At 40.1% G+C, this 17781-nt stretch overlaps 1 pseudogene; it reads right to left on the minus strand.

The window, feature by feature from the left end:
* LOC102833311 overlaps window positions 1–7948 on the minus strand; it is a 15545-nt pseudogene extending 7597 nt beyond the window's left edge.
* Window positions 7949–17781: the final 9833 nt, after the last annotated feature.

Raw genomic sequence — 17781 nt, forward strand, 5'->3', positions numbered from 1 at the left:
GAAAGTCGAGGCTTGAATTTTTACTTCAGTTCCCCCAGCTTGAGAAATGCTGAGCATGTTCTTCCCTTTTGGCTTTCTGACTCAGAAATTCTTTCTCTGTGTATTTTTCCTTTCTGTTGTTTGTATTTTGCAACAATTGTGGATATATTACTTGATTCATTAACTCTTGAACTTTTTTTATTTTTTAGTATCTCATAAGTAAGATATAAAGCTTATTGAGAGAGTAAAGCTTACTGAGAGAGCTTTAAAAAAATTTTGTAGTTGGGGAAGGCTAATTCCACTTGACAGACTCCTAGAGCCAAAAACCGAATATATTCTTGTTTGATCAGTTTTAGCAGCATGAATCAATTCTATACCAAGTATAGAATCCGATTCTAGAGTTAAAGAATAGTGTCCTTTATTTGCTCTATTACATTCATGATCGCTCAAGTCTCGTTACTATTCTGTTTAACCAAGAGCTGATTTCTTTGTTTTTGAGTAGAGAAATGTGACTTCTGGTTTTTCCACTCATTAAACATTTTACAAAGATGATACTGATATTCTGAAGTTCTTGGGAATTGATTAATAATGTTACCTTTCTGGGAAGAATTAATACTTATTTTGAAGTACATTTTCATGAATCTAATTCCTCTGTAATCTGGTTCTCTGTATATTGGCTTTAACAAATGTTGTGCCTTTACTGCAGCCACACTTTTTAGTGTACTCTAGATGTAAAAACTATAGCTGCTGAATTATACACATAAAAATGACTTGAAATGGAGAATGTTTTGCAATATGTATGTTACCACAATAAAAAGAAATGTGTAAGGTAGTAAAACAAATGAGTTTGTTACTGTAGAAGACTGTCAGTGTAGCTCTTCTGTTCTCTCTCCTAGTGATGCATGCAGCCCAAGGGCAGAAAGAAGGGTCCTTGACCACAGCTGTGAATTGTAATATTCTACATATTTGAACTGGTTTATTCCAACACAAAGCCTACTTTCTATTCTGCCATACTCCTTTCAGCCTGCAGATGTGCAAATGTCTTTAGATCAATTCCATGGTTTTGAAAAACGAGTAACTGGCACTGAAGAAAGATGTGAAAAATGAAACAGCTGTGTGTCCTAGAAATATAACCTTGTGTTCTTGGAGGATGACGTTCTTATTTTTGTCATGGAAGACCTTTATGATAAACCCTACAGCACAATGCAGTACAGGCAGGCAGGGCATTGCATGTACTATCTTTTCCTGCCAGTTGCGGGAGGGAAATGTAAACCTTACTTCTTACTGAGGATTAACTCAATGAAGACTGCTTTTTTAAAATAATTCTGATAGAGTCTTATTGAGGATTTATTACAGCTGAAGTTGCAGTAACACTAGGTAAAATCCCGAGTGTTCCAAAATACAAAAGGGGAGAAAGATTCTCATAGAGGATGGCTGAACGTTACACATACATCAAAGTACTTTCCGGTGCAAATTATGTAAACAATTTTTCTGAGTCACAATTTTATACAAACATTTTTGGGAGGAACATTCTCATCATTCACTTCTCAAACATTCTTATAATTTGCTTGACCCTATACAATAATTTTGTCAAAGTTATTCTTAGCCAAAAAAAAAAAAAAAGAAGAAGTGTTAATGATCATTAGCCATTGTTGTTGTTGTGAAGTGCTGTTGAGTCAGTTCCGACCCATAGCGACCCTGTATAGGGTTTTTTTTTTTTAATGTTTTATTGTGAATTATATGATAGTTTACATGAGAGAACTTTAGTTTTACATTCATTCCATTGTATATCGTCTCATTGCCATGGTTCCAATCCCCTCCATGCATCATCAACCGACCAAAGGGTATACACTATAAACCTGCCCCCTATACTCCCCCCCCCCCCACCCCCACCCCCAGTCTTCAGCACACAGTCCCTCTCCCTCTCTGGATCTAAAGTCCCCACCCGCTTCATCACTCCACGTCATCGTCTCTGCCTCTATCTCGGGCCTTGCTGCTTTCTGGGTAGGGTCCCGCTCTCGGCTCTTCTTCGTTGATGGTCCCAGAGACCTCCGCTCCTAGACTGGAGGATTAATCACTCCCTTCCTTGCTATAAAATGGAAGACTGCTTTTTAGAGGTCTCTTTATTCTTCTTTTTAATCTTGACCAGCAAAATATTTTTACTGTTAAGAGAATTGCTTCATTGAAACACTGCAGCATTTGTGGTGATGCCAATAGGATTTTGTGCTATGTCCTGTCTAGCTAACAGTAGCGGTGGTAATAACGTGAATAACAATAGTGATAATATATAGAAACTAACCTTTATTGTGGGAGGCTTTCTGCCCCTGTAAAGATTTATAGCCTCAGAAACCCTATGCAGGGTTGCTATCAATTGGAACCAACTTGATGGCACTTAACAACACAACAACCTTTATTGACCACCAGTTTGTTGTACTGTGGTAGCTTGTGTGTTGCTATGATGCTGGAAGCTTTACCACCACTATTTAAAATACCAACAGGGTCACCCATGGTGGACAGCTTTCAGCAGAGCTTCCAGACTAAGACAGACTAGGAGAGGCGGACCACTTCTGAATAGTTAATTGCTGAAAACTTTATGAATAACAGTGAAACACTGGCAGATATAGTGCTGGAAGATGAGCCCTTCAGGTTGAAAGGCACTCAAAATATGACTGGGAAAGAGCTGCCTCCCTAAAGTAGAGTATACCTGAATGATGTAGTTGGCGCAAAACTTTTGAGATCTTCATTTGCTAATATAGAACAATGAGAAGAAACAGCTGCAAACATCCACTAATAATCAGAACACAGAATGTACTAAGTATGAATCTAGGAAAATTAGAAGTTGTCAAAAATGAAATGGGATGCATAAAGATCAATATCCTGGGCTTTAGTGAAATGGACTGGTATTAGCCACTTTGAATTGGGCAATCAAATGGTTTACTATGCTGGGAATGACAAATTAAAGAAGAATGGTGTTACATTCATTGTCAGAAAAGCATTTCACGATCTACTTTAAATTCACTACTGTCTGTGATAAGATAGCATCCATATTCCTACAAGAAAGAGGAGTTAATTCCACAGTTATTCAAATTTATGCATCAACCACTAAAGCCAGTGATGATGAAATTGAAGAATTCTAAAACTTGTTCCTAACCACAAGGTCAGCAGTTCAAACCCACCTTCCAAGTTGCTCCTTGGAAACCCTAGAAAGAGTTATTATGAGTCGAACTGACTCAACAGCACTTAACAACAACAACCAGATTATTCAGTCTAAAATTAATCAAACAATCAATCAAGATGTATTGATAATTACTGGTGATTGGACTGTGAAAGTAGACATAAAAGGAAGGTGATAGAAGCAATACTGGAGATCGCATGATAGAATTTTGTAAGACCATCCGCTTACTCATTACTAATACCTTTTTAAACAACATCAGTGGTGACTATATACCTGGACCTCACCATATGGAATACACAGGAATCAAATTGACTACATCTGTGTGCAGAGATGACTGAGATGATCAATATCATCAGCCAAAACAAGACCAGGGACAGATTATGAAACAGATCATCAATTGCTCATATGCAACTTAAGGCTGAAGCTAAAGAAAATTAAAACAAGTTCACAAGAACCAAAATATGACCTTGAATATGTTGTTGTTAGGTGCTGTTGAGTCAGTTCTGACTTATAATGATACTATGCACAACAGAACAAAATACTGCCCCGCCCTATGCCATCCTCACAATTGTTATGTTTCATTCCTCTGTTGCTGCCACTATGTCAGTCCATCTCATTGGGGGGGGGGTGTCTTTTTTTTTCACTGACCCTCCACTTTACCATACATGATGTCCTTTGCCTGTGGCTGGCCCCTCCTGATAACATATCTGAAGTATGAGAGATAAAGTTTTACTATCCTGGCTTCTTAGACGCATTCTGTGTGCATTTCTTCCAAGACAGATTTGTTTGTTCTTCTGGCATGCAGTTCATGGTCTTTTAATATTCTCCAATGCCATAATTCAAATGCATTGGTTCTTCTAGGGCCTTCCTTCTCTATCATCCAACTTTCACATGCATATGAGATTGAAAATGCCATGACTTGGCCTCAAAGTGCTATCCTTAATCTTTAACAGTAAATTCATGCAGGGCTAGAAGCACTCACTCTATGCCAAGCAATTTGAAACACAGTTACCTGGCCAACTGAATGGAGGCGATCCATAATTGTAACAATTCTACAGCAACATGATCCATCAGAATTCAAGAATCATTGAATTAATATCACAGGCAAATGAAATTTTGCTGAAGATAATTCAAAAACAGTTGCAGTAGTACGTTGTCAGGGAGATACCAGAAATTCAAGCCAGATTCAGAAAAGAATGTGGTTTGAAGGAAAACATTGCTGACATCAGATAAATCTTAGCTAAAAGCAGAGAATACCAGAAGGATGTTTGCATGTGTTTTATTGACTATGCAAAGACAATCAACTGTGTTGGTCATAAATAATGAAGGATAACATTGGGAAGCATGGGTATTCCCAAACACTTCATTGTGCTCACGAGGAATCTATACATATGACCAAGAGGCAGTCGTTCAGACACAATAAGGGGATACTGACTGGTTTAAAATTAGGAAAGGTGGGTGCTAGGATTAGATCCCTTCACTGTACTTGTTCAATCTGTATACTGAGCACATAACCTGAGAAGCTGGATTAATTGAAGGATGTGGCATCAGGATTGGAGAAAGACTCATTGATAATTTACAATATGCAGATGACACAATGTTGCTTGCTGAATGCACAAAGGACTTAAAATACTGATGAGGATCAAAGACTATAGCCGTCATAATGAATTGCACCTCAATATAAAGAAAACAAAAATCATCACAACTGGACCATCATGATAAGTGGAGAAAAGATTGAAGTTGTCAAAGACTTCATTTTGCTTGGATCCACAGTCAATACCCATGGAAGCAGCAGTCAAGGAATCAAATGATATATTGTGTTAGGCAAATCTACAAAAGACCTCATTAAGTGTTTAAAGAGAAAAGATGTCACTTTGAGAACCTTAGCCATGGTTTTTCAATCACTTCATATGCATGTGAAAGTTTGACAATGAATAAAGAAGATCACTGAAGAAATTGAAGAATCGATGTACTTAAATTATGGTGTTGGTGACAAATATTATAAGTACTGTGGACTGCCAGAAGAACAACCAAATCTGCCTTGGAAGAAGTATTGCCAGAGTGCTCCTTAGAAGTTAGGATGGTACAACTTCATCTCCCATTCTTTAGACATATTGTCAAGAGGGATCAGTCCCTGGAGAAGGACAACATGTTTGGTAGCAGATGGATCAATGCAGTGGTAGCAACACTGGTCTCAGATAGAGCAACCATTGTGAGGGTGGCACAGAACCAGCAGTGTTTCATCCTGTTGTGCATGGGGTGACTATGAGTCAGAACTGACTAGATGGCACACAACAACAACAACAACTTTTATCGAGATACATTGGTGGTTCTGTGGTAGAGCTTACGCCTTTCATACAGGATTCCTGGAGTGGTGCTGTCAGGTCAGCACTGGACTGCAAACCACAAGGTCCACAGTTCAAATCCATCAGTCGCTCCTCAGAAACCCTAGACAGGGTCACTGTGAGTTGCAACTGACTCGATGGCACTTAACAGCAATATGCAGAAGACCTAGACTTCGGGGTGGCACCATCAGGCAAGCATTGGACTGTGAACCACAAGGTCAGCAGTTCAAACTCACCAACCCCTCCTTGGAAACCCTAGACAGGTTCGCTATGAGGTGGAACTGACTCAATGGCACTTAAGAACAACAGTGCTGGAGACCTAGACTCCTGGGGTGGCGCTGTTGGATCAGCGCTGGACTGCTAATCTCAAGGTTGGCAGTTCAAACCCTTCAGCTGCTCCTCAGAAACCCTATACAGGGTTACTTTGAGTTGCAACCGACTCGACTGCACTTAATAACAACAACATTCAGGAGACCACTGAATTTGATTTCTTAACTGCTGCTTCCATGAGTGTTGATAGTTGATCCAAGAAGAATGAAGTACTTGACAACTTCAATTTTTTTCTCCGTTGATAAGAATGTTGTTTATTGGTACAGTGGTGAGGAGTTTTGTGTTCTTGACATTGAGATACAATCCATAGTGAAGGCTGTGCTCTTTGATCTTCATCAGTAAATGTTTTAAGTCTTCTTCACTTTCAACAAGCAGGTTCAGTTCCTGGCCAATGCAACTCATACACAGCCACCATTGTCAGTCTGTGGAGACTTGCATGTTGCTATAGTGCTGTGTAGGTCTTAGAGGAGCTTCTTGACTAAGACAGACTAGAAAGAAAAGGCTGGCAATCTGCTTCCAAAACTCAGCCAGTGGAAACCCTGTGAATCACAATGGTCTGATCCCATTGTAGAAGGATTACCATGAGTCAGAGACTGACTCAAAAACCAACTAGCAACCACCACCACCTTTGTTGAACAGATAATATAAGGAGGCTACAAAAAGTTCATGGAAAAATGGAATGAAAAGATAATAGAATTTTTCTGTGAACTTTTTGAAATCCCCTTGTAAATTCAAGGCACCGTATTATTTAGTCTTCACTACAATCAGAAAGATGTTTACCTGTGCTTTATTGACTATGCAAAGGTTTTTTGATTATGTGGATCATGACAAGCTATGGACAACATTGTGAAGTATGAGTATTCTGAAACACTTAATTGTGCTCATGAGGAATCTGTACATTGACCAAGAGGCAGTTGTTTGAACAGAACATGGGAACACTGAATGGTTTAAAATTAGGAAAGGTGTGCGACAGGGTTGTATTCTTTCACCATACTTATTCAACCTGTATGCTGAGCAAATAATCTGAGAGGCTGGATTATATGAAGAAAAAGGTGGCATCAGGATTGGAGGAAGACTCGTTAACAACCTGTGATATGCAGATGATACAACCTTGCTTGTTGAAAGTGAAGAAGACTTAAAACATTTACTGATGAAGATCAAAGAGCACAGCCTTCACTATGGATTGTATCTCAATGTCAAGAACACAAAACTCCTCACCACTGTACCAATAAACAACATTCTTATCAACGGAGAAAAAAATTGAAGTTGTCAAGTACTTCATTCTTCTTGGATCAACTATCAACACTCATGGAAGCAGCAGTTAAGAAATCAAATGATGTATTGCATTAGGCAAATCTGCTGCACAAGACCTTTTTTAAGTGTTAAAGAGCAAAGATCTCAACTTGAAGACTAATATTTTCAATAATCTTATATGCATGAGAAAGCTGGACAGTGAATAAGGAAGACCATAGAAGAATTAATGCTTTTGAGTTACGGTGTTGGAGGAGAATATTGAAAGTGCCATGGGCTGCCAAAAGAACCAACAGATCTGTGTTGGTAGAAGTGCAGCCAGAGTACTCCTTGGAGGCCAAGATGGCCAAACTTCATCTCTCATATTTCAGACATATTATCAGGAGGGACCAGTCGCTGGAGAAAGATATCATGTTTGGTAGGGTGGAGGGTCAGAGAAAAAGAGGAAGACCCCCCAGTGAGATGGATTGGCAAAGTGGCAGCATCAATGGGCTCAAGCGTGGCAACGATACTGAGGTTGGCCCAGGATCAGGCAGTGTTTCATTCTGCTGTGCATAGGTTCACTATGAGTCGGTACCGACTGGATGGCACCTAACAACAACAATCCTTATTATTCTCATTTTATAAATGAAGAAACTGAACTCAGAGAGGTTAATTTACTCATCTAAGGTCACACAGTAGGAAGTGGTTAATTTTAACCCATATCTGATTCTAGAGCTGACACTCTTAACCAATACACTGTGCTGTGGTTATTAGGGCCAGCTTTTGCTCTGACTCATAGCAGCAAAATGCACACTAGAACTGAATGGCTGGCTGTTCCTACATCCTCACAATCATTGCTATGTCGGAGGCCACAGTTGCACGCCATTGTGTCAACCCATGGTACCGTTAATATTCTTCTCCAACACTATAATTCAAATGCATCAATTCTCCTACAGTCTTCCTTATTCATGATTCATATGACGCGATTGAAAATCCGAGAGCTTGTGTCAGGCATACCTTAGTCCTCAATTAAATATCTTTGCCTTTTAACACTTGAAAGAGGTCTTTTGCAGCAGATTTGATTAATGTGTAATACTTTATTTGACTTCTTAACTGCTGCTTCCATGAATGTGGATTGTGGATCCAATCAAAATGAAACACAATTAAAAATATCTTGGCTTGTGTCACACACACTTTAGCCCTCAAAGTACCTTTGTATCTGGAATGACCATGACTGACTCAAAACCAGCTAACTACAACCATCTTTGCTGAATAGATAATATGAGGGGGTTTTATCTCAGTGTCATAAATCATTTGATTTCTTAATGGGCATTGATTGTGGGTCCAAGTAAAATGAAATCTTTGATAACTTCACTCTTTCCCCCTTTTATCATAATATTGCTTTATTGGTCCAGTTGTGAGAATTTTTGTTTTCTTTATGTTGAAGTGTAATTCATACTTAAAAACTGTATGTTTAATCTTCATTAATAAGTGCTTCAAATCCTCTTTACTTTCCACAAGCTTGTGTGATCTGCACATTGTAAGTTGTTAATGGGTTTTCCTTCAATCATGGTGCCACATTCTTCTTCATGTAATCTAGCTTCTGGAATTATTTGTTTATGTCCATATTTATAGATTTTTACATTTAAAATAGATGCATATACTCTTCAGAGAACCACAGAATGTTAGAGATGTTCAGAGCCACTTACCCATGGGTCCCATTTATACTATTTTCCCACCTTTGGATCTTTTAGGACTCGTGACATGCACATGGAAGTGGTGTTGATAACACTGTTTCCTACTGGTAGACAGGAAAGGAAGTGGTGAGAAGGATGTGAAAAATTTGCCTGTGTAATAATGTTGTTAAGTGCCATTGAGTCAGTTCCAACTTATAGCGACCCTATATAGGGTTTCCAAGGAGTGGCTGGTGAGTTTGAAACACCGACCTGGTAGTTCAAACCAACCTTGCAGTCCAGTGCTTTACCTCACAGCACCACAGGCCTTTCCCCACCAGGAATTCCAATGCACTTTACTGACTGCCATCAACCTGATTCCACCTCACAGTGACCCTAGAAGACAAAGTAGAAATGCCCCATAGGGTTTCCAAGGCTGGAATCTTGATGGAAGCAGATTGCCACAGCTTTCTCCTGCAGAGCAGCTGATGGGTTCAAATTGCTGACCTGAGAAGAGGAAATCCAGTAGATGAAGACCTGGTAGTGGTAACCAGCATAGCCCTCCTTCAGGCTGAAGAGTTGCTAAGTGCTAATCTGCCTGTTAGGGATCCTAGATCCCATGGCAAACCTCTTCAGTTTAGAAAGGTAAAAACTGAGAGCCAGAGAGGCCAAGGCCACCAGTAAGTTACTTCAGTGAAGGGACTAGTCCATAAGATGATCCGTTTCATGAACGTAGGGGTCTGTATCTGTCTTGTATACCCCGCTATCTGCAGTGACCTACAATAAATAGTAAGACTGTACATTTATGTTGAGTAGATCCATTACCACCATTTAAAGTGACTTGTTCATACTCTTGGTTTCTTGCTTTTGTGCTTGCTTTTTCTTTGGCCTCACTCTTGGTGGAGGTACCTCGTTGGGAATGAAAAGAAAGAGAAATAAAGACTTTCCCATATTGTTTTTTAAAAACTTCCCTTCCTCTGCCCTGAGATCTAGCTAGCTGTTGTTATTAGCAGTCTCATTTGAACATCAGCAATTGCTAATGATGGCCCTGGTGTCTGGGGCTTACCTACTTGTCTTGTGCACATGTTTCTGGGGATTAGAGTGAAGGAAGAGAAAAAGTTTCAGTATTTCACTTCCAAAGAGCTAAATGACACTAGTGAGAATCTCATAGAACAAAACGAAGTCAAATAATTCTGGCCCAATAAGAACTACCTATAAGACGCTTTAAATGAAGTTTGTCTTGAAAGTAGTAATATGTTGATTGAAAACTTAAGGAAGAGAAGATCACTTTTTAGAAGAATGACTGATGCTCCTACAAGATTCTGTAGAATCGTAAAAGATTATTTTCTTCCTAAGTGAAGCAATCAAAACCAAATAGAACACTGTATTAGTGTTGGTGTACATCAAAATACTTCTAAACTTTTCATTTGGGTTTGCCTTTTGTCAGGATATCATCACAGATCCATGCAAGTTTGCAGAAGCGTCCAGATGTCCCCTTGCTGGAGGCTGCCGTGGTGCAAAGAAAAGCTGCTAACTGGAGGCTGCCTGGAAAACAAAACCAATAGTGAAATGGAGGCTGAAAAAGGAGTTGTATGGGTTTTTTAAAGTCTGCTCTTTCCCAAAGCACAGACCACAAGAAAGATGGCAAGAAGGCACCATATTCTTGAACATTGATAAGGACAAATGAATTATTCGTTGTTGCTAAGTGCTGTTGAAATGGTTCCGACTCATAGGGACTGTGTCGGGTTTCCAAGGAGCAGCTGGTGGGTCTAAACTGCCGCCTTTGTGGTTTGCAGTCCAGTCTGATCCAACAAGCACCACAATTGTTTAGAAGGTATTAAAGGTTTCGCAGTAAATCACTTAAATAAAGACTAGTTGAGCAGTTTTTATTTTGTAACGAATTCAAAGTTTTGGTGCCACCTAGTGGTTATAAGTGGAACTTAAGGGCAGACTTATGACTTGGCCAATGGCAAGAAAGGCTTTAGAAATAAAAAATGGGCAGAGGGGCTGGGTGGGGGGGGGTACCAAAAAAATCTTCCTTTTAGCCTATCTAGTACCTCTTGAGGAGTTCTAGTAGCATAGTGATTATGAATCGGGCTGGTAACCTCAAGGTCAGGAGTTTAAAACTACCAGCCATTCAGAACTACCAGCTGTTCATGGGAGAAGGATGAGGCTTTCTACTCTGGTAAAGATTTCCATGGCACATCACCAGTACTTTTCAAGGTGGGTTTTTTGTTTTTTTGCGTGTTTGCACATTAAACAAAGCTCCTATTGAAATAAAGCTAATCATGGAAAAAGGTCTTTTAAATCAGATTTGTTTTTAGCCATTTAGTGAAGGAAACAAATGAAAAAACAATTTATTTAACGTCAGTTCACACTTATAACTGACAACAGATGGCTATAGTTACTGTCTAGTAAATCTTAACTGGGTTAGGAAGAGAGTTTGATAATCTTTCAAAGGAGAACTGGAGTCCTGCTGTGATGTTTAGGATATGCTATGCGCAGGACCACAAGGTTGGTCTGAACTACAAGGCTGGCACTTCAAACTCACCAGTTGCACCTCAGAAACCCTATACTGGGTGCAATGAGTCAGAACCTACCCCACAGTACTAAGCAAAACAAAAATGAGTTGGAAACAAGTCAACAGCACTTAACAATAACAAATTCAGTATTACTGTGCCTTTGCTTCCTTTTTTGTATGAAGTTCTTTGAAAGAGGGACTGACATGTGGTTTCAATCCTTAGCATAGATCTGTATGGTTGCTACAAGCTTGTGATGTTGGGACAGGCCACAGCAGAGTTTCTGGAAGCTGTCGGTAATTTTTTTGACAGCAGGAACCGTTCCTCCAACATTTTACTATGATAATTTTCAATTATACAGAAAAGTTTAAAACACTGTAGCCAGTATTCATATACCCAAAGCAGACCCATGACCACCGAATTTACTTTAATTCAGACTAGAACTGCATTCCATAGGGCTTTAAAGGATTTAAGCAAAGTTGGCAGTTCAAATCACCAGCTGCTCCTCGGAAACCCTAGTCAGCATCACTGTGAGTCAGCACTCACTGGATGGCACTTAACAACAACAAAAACAAAGGTTTCTGAAATAGATCTCAAGGTCTTTCTTCTGAGACAACTCTGGGTGAGTTCAAACCACCAACCTTCTGGTTAATAGTCACAGACTGAACTCTGCCATCTAGGGACTAAATACTCATATACCGGCTACCTAGAGTCTACGATTGTTAACCTTTTAGTCATTTTATACATTTAAACATTATACTTATTCACAGCAGAACCACAGAAATCGGCCTAATTTCTTCTCTAAGCCACAAATCTTTTAAAAAAGATATTGGACTTAAAGAGTTTAAGGAGCAGATTTTCTCTTGACTATTGTATCAAATATAATATTTTCCATCCTTCATTATCATAGAAAGATGTATTAAAAAATCATGGATGCCTGCAGAGCCTTTCCCATTTACCTACTGGGGTGGGCCTACAGTAGCCTGAATACATCCACCACACATTCCCCCCACCCTGAGCTATGCATAGCTGAAAAGGGCATGGCTCTGTGCCAAGATGGCAACAGAACCTGTTCCTTTTGTTGATTCTTGGTTTTTCCTTGGATGGTTCCAAGGAGGCAGTCAAGAAAGTTACTAATCCTGCATTATTAGGTTGGAAATTTAACTAAATAAATCTAGCAAGGAATGTGAACTGATTTATATCTTATTTCATTCATTCACTAAATATTTATTAACTACCTACTATGTGCCTACTAGTTCTTCAAACAGAGCATAGGAACACTGAATGTTTTAAAATTGGGAAAGGTGTGCAACAGGGTTGTGTTCTTTCACCATACTTGTTCAATCTTTATGCTGAGCTAATAATACGAGAAGCTGGGTTCTATGAAGAAAAATGTGGCATCAGGATTGGTGGAAGACTCATTAACAACCTGCAATATGCTGAGGATACAACCTTGCTTGCTGAAAGTAAAGAGGACTTGAAACATATACTTATGAAGATCACAGAGCACAGCCTTTGATATGGATTACATCTCAATGTTAAGAAAACAAAAGTCCTTACCACTGGGCCAATAAACAGCATTCTTATCAATGGAGAAAAGATTGAAGTTGTCAAGGACTTCATTCTTCTTGGATCAACTATCAACACTCGCGGAAGCAGCGGTCAAGAGATCAGACGACGTATTGCACTGGAACTTTTTAAAGTATTGAAGAGCAGAGATGTCAGCTTGAGGACTAAGGTGTGCCTGACCCAGGTCATGGTATTTTCAATAACCTCGTATGGATGTGAATAAGGAAGATCGTAGAAGAATTGATGCCTTTGAGTTGTGATGTTGGAGGAGAATACTGAAAGTGCCGTGGACTGCCAAAAGAACCAATAGATCTGTTTTGGAAGAAGTGCAACCAGAGTGCTCCTTGGAGGCCAAGATGGCTAAGCTTCGTCTCTCATACTTTGGACATATTGTCCGGAGAGAACAGTCACTGGGGAAGGATATCATGCGGGGTAAGGTGGAGGGTCAGAGAAAAAGAGGAAGACCCCTAATGAGATGGATCAGCCAGGTGGCATTATTGATGGCGTCAAGTGTGGCAGTGGTAGTGAGGTTGGCCCAGGATCGGACATTGTTTCATTCTGCTGTGCATGGGGTTGCTATGAGTAGGTTCCGACTCGATGACACCTGACAACAACAACGTGCCAGGCACTATCCTAGGCACTGATCACTAACAATGGAATATTATGAACTTTGTGAGCCAACAGAAGAAAAACAGCTGAGCGTATTTTCTAGACCTTGTTGACACCTGTCCTAATTTCTATGATCTGCCAAGTTTCTTGAACCCCACACCACTTTTGTAGATCCTGCCCTAAGAATCGAACTCTGACAAAAGTGAAGTTGGAATTGCATAATCTTAATACTAACCTATGACTTGAGCTTTATGCTTCATTCCAGACTGTTCAACTGCTGATGCTGTAATTCCAGCAAGTCCAACTCCCTCTGAGGTTAATGGAAGTGGTATGTGAATGTAAATTTTATACTTAATCTTTGCCTGCTGAGTGAGCCTTGCTTGTCTTGGACTGACCAATCCCCTTCCCCAATGGAAATACACTAGCCCCTCCTATCATGAGGCAGGGTCATGTTGCAGTGTTGTGTTCAGGGGATGGGGAAATTAACTCAGAACAAAATGTCCGGCTCTAATAACACTGTGTTGCCTCATATGATACCATACTGTCTCATACTCATTGTTCAGAATCCAGAGACACAAAGTAGAATGGTAAACTGATGATGTTCTGAGCTCATTGGAAGGTAGACTTGATCTGCTAACTTTTTTTTTTTTTTTTTTACTAGATCTGGTGTGGTGCTGTAGGATAAGCACTGGACTGCTAACTGCAAGGTCAGTGGTTCAAACTCACCAGCTGCTCCTTAGAAACCTTATACAGGGTCACTATGAGTTGGTACTAACCTGAGGACACTTAACAACAGATCCATTAACCTTCTCATTGGTGGACTGAGAGTGATGCAGCAAACAGAAAGCAGGGTATCTTACTGAAGTGGCTCTGTTGCCAAACTAGATATTTGCCATCGGACATCTGCCCTCTTTTGGATTTACTTTCTCTAAGTGTAAAATCAGCAAGTTGGACTTGGTATTCTCTTCTAGATTTAGAAACAGATGTATTGTCCAGATTCTGTGAGATCACAGTATTTATTTGAAAATGTTTTAATTAGTTGACCATATTTATAAATTGAGAGATTTTATATCAAATGTGAGTTTCTGGCTTCTCTTGGAGAAGGGGAAATGCTGGCACCACCAGGCCTGCATTTCACCACAGAACTGGTGTCCAGAACTGATTAATGGCTCCCCCTGCAGGCAGGGCACGTTTCTTTAGACAGTTCCTCACTGTCCCTAGCTCCCTAACCAGTCAACTTTCAATGTATGACCCCTGGATTTAGGGTTGTTGTTGTTAAGTGCTATTGAGGTAGTTCTAACTCATTGCAATGTTGTATAGGGTTTCCAAGACTATAAATCTTTGCTGGAGCAGAAAGCCTCATCTTTCTTCTGTGGAGCAATTGGTGGGCTCGAACCACTAATCTTGTGGCTCCCTGTCCAGTGCTTATCCTACAGAGCCACCACGCTCCCAAATTTAGGGTTAGAGTTAGCACAATTTCATCAAAGTTATAAGTGAGATTTTAAAATTGTGGATCAGATAATGGTAGAACCATGACAAATTATGAATAACATTGCAAAGACTAGGGATTCCAGATCACTTAATTGTGCTTATGAGGAACCTGTACATAGACCAAGGGCAGTTGTTTGAATAGAACAAGGGATACTGAGTGGTTTAAATGTAGGAAGGGTGTGCGTGCCAGGGTTGTACCCCTTCACCATATTTATTCAGTTTGTATGCTAAGTAAATAATCTAAAAGGTTGGCTTATATGAAGAAAGATTAGTGGAAGACTCATTAACAACCTGTGATATGCAAATGATAAAACTTTGCTGCTGAAAGTGAAGAGGACTTGAAATGCTTACTGATGATCAAAGACTACAGTATTCATTATGGCTTGTATCTCAGTGTAAAAAAACAAAGATCCTCACAATTAGCCCAATAAGTAATATCATGATAAATGAATAAAAGATTGAAGTTGTTGAAGAATTCATTTTGCTTGGATCCCTCCAATCAACACTAATGGAAGTAGCAATCCAGAAATCAAAATATTGCTTCATATGCATGTGAAAGTTGGACAATACAATAAGGACAACTGTAGAAGAATTCGTGCGTTTGAGCTATGGTGTTGGGGAAGAATATTGAAAGTACCACGGACTGGCAGAAGAACAAACAAATCTGAGTTGGAAGTAGAATGCTCCTTAGAAGCCAGGATGGTAAGACTTCGTCTCTCATACTTGGAATGTATTGTCAGGAAGGACCAGTCCCTGGAGAAGGACGTCATGCTTAGTGAAGTGGAGGGTCAGTGAAAAAGAGGAAGACCTCCAACAAGATGGATTGGCACAGTGGCAGCAGCAATGGGCTCAAGAATAGCAACAATTGCGAGGATGGCCCAGGACGGTGAAGTGTTTCGTTGTGTTGTGCATAGGGTTGCTATGTGTCAGATCCTACTCGACAACACCTAACAACAAACAACAACCTTTATGGAAGCAGACTGCTACATCTTTCTCCCATGGAGCGGCTGGTGAGTTTGAACTGCCCACCTTTCAGTTAGCAGCTAAGCACTTAAACACTGTGCCACCAGGACACCTTCTGAAAGTACAGAGAACCTATAAAATGTTTTAAATAGAAGAGCTGTATTACAGGACAATGAATAAGCACTGGACTGATGATTGTAGGGTTGGCAGTTCAAACCCACCAGCCACTCCTTGGAAACCCTATAAGGGATCGCTATGAGTTGGAACTGACTCAACAGCAACCTGACAGCAGTGAGTGATGTTGGACCCTGCTGCTAACCTAAGCAGGTTAAGGAAATTCCTGCTATTCAAAGTAGACACAGCCCTTCACAGTTTACAAAGTACTTTTTCATATATCATCTTGGACTGATCTCCACAATTAGTAGTAAGGAAGACATCACTTCTCCTGCCACATGTAGGACAAAGAAATAGTCAGTTAATCGTGGAATGCCACAGGAACTCCCAGAAAGCCAAGAGGGGACACCATGCCCTCTGTTGGGGAAGTCCACATGTGGCCCTCAGCTGCTGCTGCTTTTGTCTCTGTCATAATCGTGAATCTCAAATCAAACATCAGGTTCCCAGCTTGGCCAGGACTCCTCATTTTAGGTCAGAACTTCTGATGTATATTTTTTAACTTTCAAAAAATTTGACCTATAATAAACATACATAAAAATGCATAAAATATTTTTTATGACCATATGATGTATCATCCCAAACAGAATCCTTTTGAGAGTGAAAAAGGGTACTATTAATAGTTAAGTAGGAGCCCTGGTGTAGTCTGTAGGAAAAGCACTGGACCATAAGTCAGCTTAAACTGCAAGGTCGACAGTTCAAACTCACCGGCCGCTCCTTGGAAACCCTATGCAGGGTCTCTATGAGTCAGAATCGACTTGACAGCACCTAATAACAACAATAATTAAGCTGAGACAATAGACTGAAACCATGGTGGTGGTGGTGTTGTGCCGTGGAGTCGGTTCTGACTCATAGTGTCCCTATATAGGGTTTCCAAGGAGTGGCTGGTGAGCTTGAACTGCTGAATTTGTGGCTCAAGCTGACTTTGCATCCAGCACATCAACCCACAGCACCACACCAGGATATGCACCAGCTCAAAATGCACACTCACATGCCCTGACACAAGTATCTGTGTACCCAAGTATTAATTTATTAATTTTTTGTCAGGACAGTCCTGGTTGTGTGCCAGCAAGTCATTTCCTACACATAGCGACCCTGAATAGAATTTCCGAGGCTGTAAATCACCACTCATCTGTCAGTTTGTCGTACTGGGGTGGTTTATGAGTTGCTGTGATTTTGAAAGCTATGCCACTAGTATTTTAAATACCAGCAGGGTCACCCATGATAGACAGGTTTCAGATGAGCTTCCAGACAAAGACAGACTAGGAAGGAGCGACGAACCACTTCCGAATATTTAGTCACTGAAAACCTTATGAATAGCAGAGAAACACTGTCAGATATAGTGCTGGAAAATGAGCCCCTCAGGTTGGAAGGCACTCAAAATGCAACTGGGGAAGAGCTGCCTCCTCAGAGTAGAGTTGACCATGATGACGCGAATGGAATAAAGCCCATGGGAGAAAAGCCTGTGGGACCTTCATTTGCTGATGGGGCACAACTCAAAATGAAGAGAAACACCTGTAAACGTCACTGAAAATCGGAACATGGAATGTACAAAGTATGAATCTGGGAAAATTGGAAGTTGTCAAAAATGAAAGAGAACGTATAAATATTGATATCTTAGGCATTAGTGAGCTGAAATGGACTGGTATGAGCCATTTTGAATTTGATGACCACATGGTTTACTATGCCAGAAATGACAAATTGAAGAGGAATGGTGTTGTATT

Source organism: Chrysochloris asiatica, unplaced genomic scaffold, assembly GCF_000296735.1.
Source record: "Chrysochloris asiatica unplaced genomic scaffold, ChrAsi1.0 scaffold00003, whole genome shotgun sequence".
In the NCBI taxonomy this organism is placed as follows: Eukaryota; Metazoa; Chordata; class Mammalia; order Afrosoricida; family Chrysochloridae; genus Chrysochloris; species Chrysochloris asiatica.